The sequence below is a fragment of the Topomyia yanbarensis genome, chromosome 1 (genome assembly GCF_030247195.1).
Source record: "Topomyia yanbarensis strain Yona2022 chromosome 1, ASM3024719v1, whole genome shotgun sequence".
Classification (NCBI taxonomy): Eukaryota; Metazoa; Arthropoda; class Insecta; order Diptera; family Culicidae; genus Topomyia; species Topomyia yanbarensis.
The window spans coordinates 125,372,515-125,380,994 of NC_080670.1; positions in this window are offsets into that span (position 1 = coordinate 125,372,515).

The following is an 8,480-nucleotide window of genomic DNA, read 5'->3' on the forward strand; positions in this document are numbered from 1 at the left end:
AAAATTTTCCGTTGTGTGCAGTACGAAACAAAAGTGTTTGAAATTAGAAAACAAAAAGTTCTGTTGGGAATGTGATTGTTTCCGATGCAATTACACTCAGATTTTTCACGTAGGAGATACAGGCCGTGTAAATGAAAACCGCGTAAATTAAAAAAAAAACGCGTTAATGAAAACCGCGTAAATTTCAAAACCCGCGTAAAAACCTGAGTGTACTCTCCTATATAAAATACTACGCTGCTGAACAGTGCAATAACTAGAAGCACGTTGTCAGATGCCTTACTGATAAAAAACATATAACCGAAATATGAAACATGAAAACCAATAGGCTCTTTACCCTACGTAGCTACAAAGCGCCGTAAACATGGATTAACAAGTTACAACGCACACGCATGCATGAAAATAAATATACATATTTTTTCAACGCAACACTCTTAAGCAGCACACACCGTATTGAATTAAATCCAAACCACCCCGCCCACCCACTTTGCAAATCATTCTGTGACACCGTGCTGGTACCCGAAAAATCCGCACACAGCCACCGCTGCCGAAAATGCATAGCGTCTACCGCTTATTGCAGTGCCCAGACGCTGCAGCCATGATCTTACCCGTTCGACATAAGAACAAAAACTGATTCAAACGGGTACGCGTCACCTCTATTTATAAACTAACCGTATATGGTTTAGTCACTTAGGTGCGAGTGTGTGCAAATGCCAACGTTACCGAAAATCGATAGCGCTTATTGCATCGCCCGGAGACGATGTTACTCCTATGGGATAAGAGCAACAACTGATTTAAACGAACATGCGTTGCTTCTATTTATGACTTTTCGTGTTTCATTGAGCAACTAAGCTGCCCTCTCTTGACGGCTGTGTCTGAGAAATCTGCCTCACGAATGGTAATTTTCCCGTTTTTCGTGAACTTTTTAATTTTACCAATTTCCAAAAGTCTACTTTTATTGGGGAGATATTAAATTATTACCAATATTTAAGTTCGGTGTTTCTGAATCGGTTGGTGTATGAATGATTAAAATTCATCTAGTAATATCGGAGTTATAAGCGTGCAAACCTTACATAGTTTCGTTACATGGGAGATAGTTTAGATTTTAGAATGACACCCAGCTCCAGATAGTGGAGTAAGACATTTTTAATGTCAAAAACTAAACACCTCTAAAACCTTCGCTCGGGTTCAATGTTTGAGGCGAACGTGTAGGTACACGCAGGTATTTAATCGTCGATAGCATACTTTTCTACCTGTCTCTCGTTTCTTCTGCTGTAAACTTTATGCATTACATATATTCGGTCTCAAGAAGTATATGCTAGAAAATGCATAAAAATCACAGCAGTATCAAAGAGACGGGAATAGAAAGTAGGGTACGTCGCGGTTGCGGTAATTATCGTAACCGCGCCGTATTTACCGCATCCGCACTGCAAAACCTGCGGTGCGGTGTGACACTTTTTCCTGCGGATGCGGTGTGGGGTATGAGCTTTTCCGCGCGGTATTACCGCAACCGCACTTAAAAAATTATCGATAAAGTCTGCAGTCTGTATTAAAAAGTGAATTAAAACTATGACTTTTACCATTTGAGAAAGACGCAACTAGATTTATTTTGCTTAACGAATGCTTAGAAATGCCATCATTAGGAAAACTCCTCTGTCAGAACGTTCGAGTTTTACAATTTCATTATTCCATTTTTTCAATTAACTTATTAAAACTAAAATAAAAGTTTTCCTACTAATTGCTGCGGAAGAACGTTTTTGTATGTATAATGATTAAATACAGCTATATTTCATAGGACTTTAGCGCTATGCCAGTATGAATGACAATGTTTTACCTTGTTTCGAAAGCATTGGTCTCAAAATGTAGTGAATTTTTAAAAATACGTTAATTTACCCCATTTACCGCATTACCGCGCGGTGCCGTTAGGTAAATGTAGTGCGGTTTTATTATTTTTTTGCTGTTGCGAAGCGGACTATCGCCCACATCCGCGCCGCGACGAACCCTAATAGAAAGTATGCTAACTCTGCATATTTTTGTTTCTCAGTGTAAGTATATCTAACATCTGTGTATGGAGGAGAATAAGTTGTCTTCTACAAATTTGTCGTTTTTTTATATTTATCGGTGTTTTAAGTTGTTTTGGGAGGAGATTATTGGTGCATTTGAAAACTCGTCAAACGAAGATTCGTGTGATATTTTAGGTGTGTCGATATACGTGAACTAACTCGCACAAGACGTGATTAAAGAAACGCTGTAATTACACTCAAGCGAAATGATACAATTGTGCTGCTTGGCGGACGACATACGGGTCAGCGGCCGCGAATATGACCACAACGCTACAATGCGGTGCCTGTACGAGAGTGACAAGTGAAGAGAATGAAAAAGTTTTCTGCTACGGCCCGTGTAGAGTGATACTGCATTTAAAGTGTACAGATAATATCGATAAGCATGGGCGGAAGGCAATGGCAGCAAATCGTGGGTTAAAATATTTGTGGCATGGCTGTCGGAAGCATCAAGGCGGTCACAATGAAATTCTGGCCAAATGTAATGGCATTCTAGTGGAAATAACTGCATGAAGTTGTGGAAAATGAAATGAGCGAGAAGATTGAGTCATTGGAAAATGATATTTGGTCACAAATACAACGTGCAGTTGAAAGTGTCAAGCTAGAAATCTTGCGGGAATTAACTGAAAGCAGAAAATTCGAACGGAAATCGTGCACATTTGCTGAAGTATTGAAAAAAGGAAGTGTTGCTGACGGGAATGATTCCACATCGGCTGGTCCGAGCTGGAATTTCAGGCCTAGAAAACGGCCCAGAGTTGAAAATGGTGAACAAAATTTGGCACTTACTACCTGTAATTCGTTGAAACCGCACTCGTAAGTTAAGTGTAACAGTGAAACCCCGAAACAGCCTCGTAAGAATGAGCCCGTTATTTTGGTGCGCCCTAAAGAAGTGAATCAAAGTGCAAGGAAAACAAAGAATGAATTGCGTAGCCAAATTGACCGTGCATCGAATAAAATTCAAACAGTTCGAGAAGGCAATGGTGGCTCAATCATCCTAGGTGTGAAAAGTGCGGAGGCAATAGAATCAGTTGTGGCAGTGGTGAGAGAGAAGTTTGGGGAGAATTATGAAATCTCAGTACCGAAACCGGCAAAACCAAGATTAAAGATTGTTGGGATTGCGGAGCAGTTGTCAGAGAGTTAACTCAAAAATAGCCTGGAAGAACAAAATGAATCAGTGAACTTAACAGAGTTAAAACTCATAACTTTATTTATAACTAAGCGGAATGATTACACAGCATATAATTATGTGATTGAAGTGAATGCTGATTCGTTTGAGACCATGCTCAAGTTAGGGCGTGTAAACATTGGCTGGGAAAGATGTAGAGTGGTTAAGTGTTTTGGAATAGTACGTTGCTTTAAATGAAGTGCATATGGGCATAAGAACACTGAATACAAAGACTCTCAGGTCTGCTCAAAATGCGCAGGGGACCACATAACAGCAGAATGTGCATCAGAATTACTATGCTGTGTTAATTGCGATAAGATGAATAGGGACTGGAAGCTGAATCTGGAGACAAAACATGCAGCCTATAGTTTCGAATGCGCTGTGTATAGAAAGCTTGTTGAAAGAAAGCGTCAGCAAATTAGTCGTGAAGAAAAGCAATTACAGTTGCACTATGCTATATTTCACCCTAAGGAGGAAAATTTGGTAAAAACCAAAATTTCTCACTAGGGTGAAAATTTGTTGGTAAAAACCAGTCTTTGTACAGGAGGGCACAAATCCTTATTTCATACTATGTTGCGTTTCGGCTTCGCCTCATCAGAAACCGACACTAACACATTGTCGGAATAGATTAGCGCCGGCTTGACGCAAATCCCTTAAAACTAAAACACTCTATGTGTTTCAACCAAACGACTGATCAAACGTGATGTCCCGTTCGAGCAGAAGTTCTGTTTATGCCGATGAGACACAAGTGAAGCCGAAACTTGTCTTGGCTTAGCAGGCCTATGCGAAAGCACTATGCTATATTTCACCCTAAGGAGGAAAATTTGGTAAAAACCAAAATTTCTCACTAGGGTGAAAATTTGTTGGTAAAAACCAGTCTTTGTACAGGAGGGCACAAATCCTTATTTCATACTATGTTGCGTTTCGGCTTCGCCTCATCAGAAACCGACACTAACACATTGTCGGAATAGATTAGCGCCGGCTTGACGCAAATCCTTTTAAAACTAAAACACTCTATGTGTTTCAATCAAACGACTGATCAAACGTGATGTCCCGTTCGAGCAGAAGTTCTGTTTATGCCGATGAGACACAAGTGAAGCCGAAACTTGTCTTGGCTTAGCAGGCCTATGCGAAAGCACTATGCTATATTTCACCCTAAGGAGGAAAATTTGGTAAAAACCAAAATTTCTCATTAGGGTGAAAATTTGTTGGTAAAAACCAGTCTTTGTACAGGAGGGCACAAATCCTTATTTCATACTATGTTGCGTTTCGGCTTCGCCTCATCAGAAACCGACATTAACACATTGTCGGAATAGATTAGCGCCGGGTTTTACCAACAAATTTTCACCCTAGTGAGAAATATATGAAATATAGCATAGTGCTTTCGCATAGGCCTGCTAAGCCAAGACAAGTTTCGGCTTCACTTGTGTCTCATCGGCATAAACAGAACTTCTGCTCGAACGGGACATCACGTTTGATCAGTCGTTTGATTGAAACACATAGAGTGTTTTAGTTTTAAGGGATTTGCGTCAAGCCGGCGCTAATCTATTCCGACAATGTGTTAGTGTCGGTTTCTGATGAGGCGAAGCCGAAACGCAACATAGTATGAATTACAGTTGACCAGCCTACCATGATATCTGAACGGTTTACTTTCTGTTACTTCAGGTAAAGCCAAAGAGGGTATATGTTCTTTCGAAGCTACCTTTGTTACTGCACCCCCTCAAAGTAATTTTCGGTTCCAGTCTTCTGTTGGACAATACACTCCCGGCTCCGAAGCTGATATTCATCAAGCCAATGCAATCCAAATTATGATGACCTCACGACTGTTTCTCCAGGTAAAGCCAAAGAGGGTATATGTCCTTTCGAAGCTACCTTTGATACTGCACCCCCCGAAAGTAATTTTCGGTCCCAGTCTACCGTTGCACAACACACTACCGGCTCCATAGCTGATATTTATCAAGCCATCTGCAACCCAAATTATGATGACCTCACGACTGTTTCTCCAGATAAAGCCAAAGAGTATATGTCCTCTCGAAGCTACCTTTGATACTGCACCCCCTCAAAGTAATTTTCGGTTCCAGTCTACCATTGGACAACATACTTCTGGCTCCGTAGCTGACTTCCACCTAGCTATCCGCTACTCAAATTATGAAGACACCACGACTGTTTCTCCAGGTAAATGCCAGGAATGTATATGTTCCTCCGAAGCAAGACATACAGACATTGCCTCCCTTGAAATGAATTCCCGTTCCCAGCTCAGAATATACTACCAGAATGTATGAGGACTACGCACAAAGATCGATGAGCTGTTCGTAGCAGTATCCGACGCAGATAGGGTTCGCAGTACCGACCCTTTTTGACGAGAACCGGTACTACGGTACTGAAGCCCTCAGTACCGGTAAAGTATCGGCACTCGAATTTTTTTTTAAAAATCGAAAGAAGCTTCAAACTGAAATTGAATGCTCAAACTGATGATCTTATTCTCAGATGATTGATTTATGCTGATCAAAAAACATGTTTATTGTTTTTAATTGCTTCGGAATGGCTAGATTTATTTCACAGAAGATATTTTTCATATAGGGCACCTTCTTTTATTTCGAAATCTAGGCCACTTTGAAATCAACAACTGCTAAGTGGTGCGATTTTCATCGATTTGAACAGATGGTAAATGTGAACAGCCCCACAATAGTAAAAACCTAAAAATGCGCAACCAACAAGTCTATGGTTGACCTGAAAGAACTCGCCACTAGCGAATTTGCAAACGCAGCGGCTTAAGTCGCAATGCACATAGCACAACAAACGTGAGTCACTGTGTTGCTCGAAGAATTAATGATTGTTTTCCAATGACACCGGCTGCAGGTGTTTATACGGTTGTATAGAATTTGGCTGTGCCAATATTAATTAACGTAATTATTTACATAGGCGTGGCGTTTTTATGATTGTGAGCGCATCGATACAAATGCATAATTATGTTCGGGAAATAGAGCGTTCAACTGCTTACGAATAGCTTTAGTTAGAACAAGAGAACACGAGGTTCTAGCGAGAACCGAAGGCTCACTAACACTAAACCAATTAGGAAGTACTCACGTTCGGGGAACCTTCGTAAAATAATAGAAGACAGCAAGAGTTACTTTAAGGTAGAGGAGAATAGGAATACATTAACATAAAAACTACAAACGAAGGAGAAAGATAGAAAGCGATGCGACACTAATACAAATATAATGTCAATCGCATGCTGAACAGGGATAGATAGTCAATAATTGAAATCTTGCTGAAGTAAGCAAGAAATTTACTATATAAACTTCAGAAGATTTAGAATCGAGGCTTTTTTTTCTTTTTCTCCCTTTTCAATTAACTCGATCAAGGCTGGGCCCCATGTACTGTGCGTACCTCTGGCTGCCAACAACCGAGATCGATTTTAAGTTTTGAATAGTTAGGCGCGAAAAGAATCGCACAGTAGGGTAGTCTATACAGATCCTGTGTACAAAAAGTAGGAGTAATATATGTTTTTTCTAGAATCGTAAACCTGACTTTTGTGTTTTTTCCGTTCGCGTTTTCCCCGTGTTAGGAAGGGAATAATATGTTGGTAACGTGTTGTGTTTTTTCCGTTCGCGTTTTCCCCGTGTTAGGAAGGGAATAATATGTTGGTAACGTGTTGTGTTTTTTCCGTTCGCGTTTTCCCCGTGTTAGGAAGGGAATAATATGTTGGTAACGTGTTGCGCGGGAGTAGCCGTTGCGGGTAGGTGCATGTGGTGACAGCGGTTTAGCAATCCTGAGAGATTGCAGGACGCATTTATGACTGGAGGCTAAAATCAGCTAAAGTCTTCAGATCAGTGTATACCATAAAGTGAGAAGAAAGGTTACATTTTGAAAGTGTTTGAGCGTTTTTTTTAGTGAATAAGTTGGCATTTTACCGACTACTATCGTCAAAGAGAAAAAAAAACATCGAGACAGGCGTTGGTGGTAACCAGTTTTAATGCCTGAAATAAGTCTCGTCGCGAGGAAACCTTAACCATAAGTGTAGATCCGAGAAAAGCAGAAATTCGACGACTTCTGATCGTGTTAATATTGAATGTGATGAAAAAAAAAATGCGTAAATTGTCTGCGGAATTTGATGGTGAAAACTGAAGAAAAATAACAAACCACGAAAAATACGATAGCTTAAATGTGGAAAAAGACAAACACTCAGCATATCTGAACGATTCAGTGAAAGTTTCTTTGTTCACAAAACTTTGACAGAGTGCGTCAACGATCTCTACAAATACATATGCGCTTGCTACGAGTTTAAGGATCTAGATCATCTCGACAGGAACTAACGAGTAGATCAACAATGCAGCTCAGGTAAGTGAGAAAAAGAAATTTTCTTTTATACTACGCAGGGACAATATAAAAAGATCAACTTTATTGAGCGTTTACGCCGCGATAGTAGGATCATAGGAACTACATCTGGCTATTTTCGGTTTTTTTTTTTCGAAGAAACGGTTAATTTTGTACATTGCATCACTTAATTAATTAATTAATTAATCCACCACACACGGTGAATACATTCGACAATGTATGATGACATATAGTGACGACCATAACACGACGAACGAGAAGTAAATGAAACCTTACACCACGAAGCGAGAACGGACTAGCAGAATAAGCATTTTACGTTAGCTACCAGCCATGTACTGAAACAGCTGGTACCGACGAAGAGACCGAGACTGTGGTTGATGACGAAATAATTAAATAGCGGGAGAAGATATATCAACAATCGTGACGCAATCGGTGGGTGCAAGGAACTGAACGCGCTGAGGCGATACGATTGCAATTAAAACACATTTCATCTTTTTTCTTTTTTTTTTCCTCAAACGTTCGTTTCTCATGGAAAGTGAAAAAACGAAGACGATTGGATAAATAAAACAAATTACCTTAAACTGTTATTGAACAAATAATGAGGGCTGGAAGAATATTGAAAGCATTAGTGAACATACAATTCACATCGGAAACTGTACTTATTAATACTAGCGTAGCTAACACCAATGAGGTTGTTGAACTACTACGCAGGGAAAAAATTATTGAAATAATCAAAGAACAGGGTGAAATAGTCCAAGTAAAACTACACGAAGAACTAATACTCATTCAAACCCCACATACTCCCATTAAAGCGACAGCGAACCAGCTAAAATTCTACGTAAGAACCTTTCTCCCAACAATATGCGGAAATCTCATATTGAACACTAGAAACGGTGTAATGACACACCACGAAGCAATGA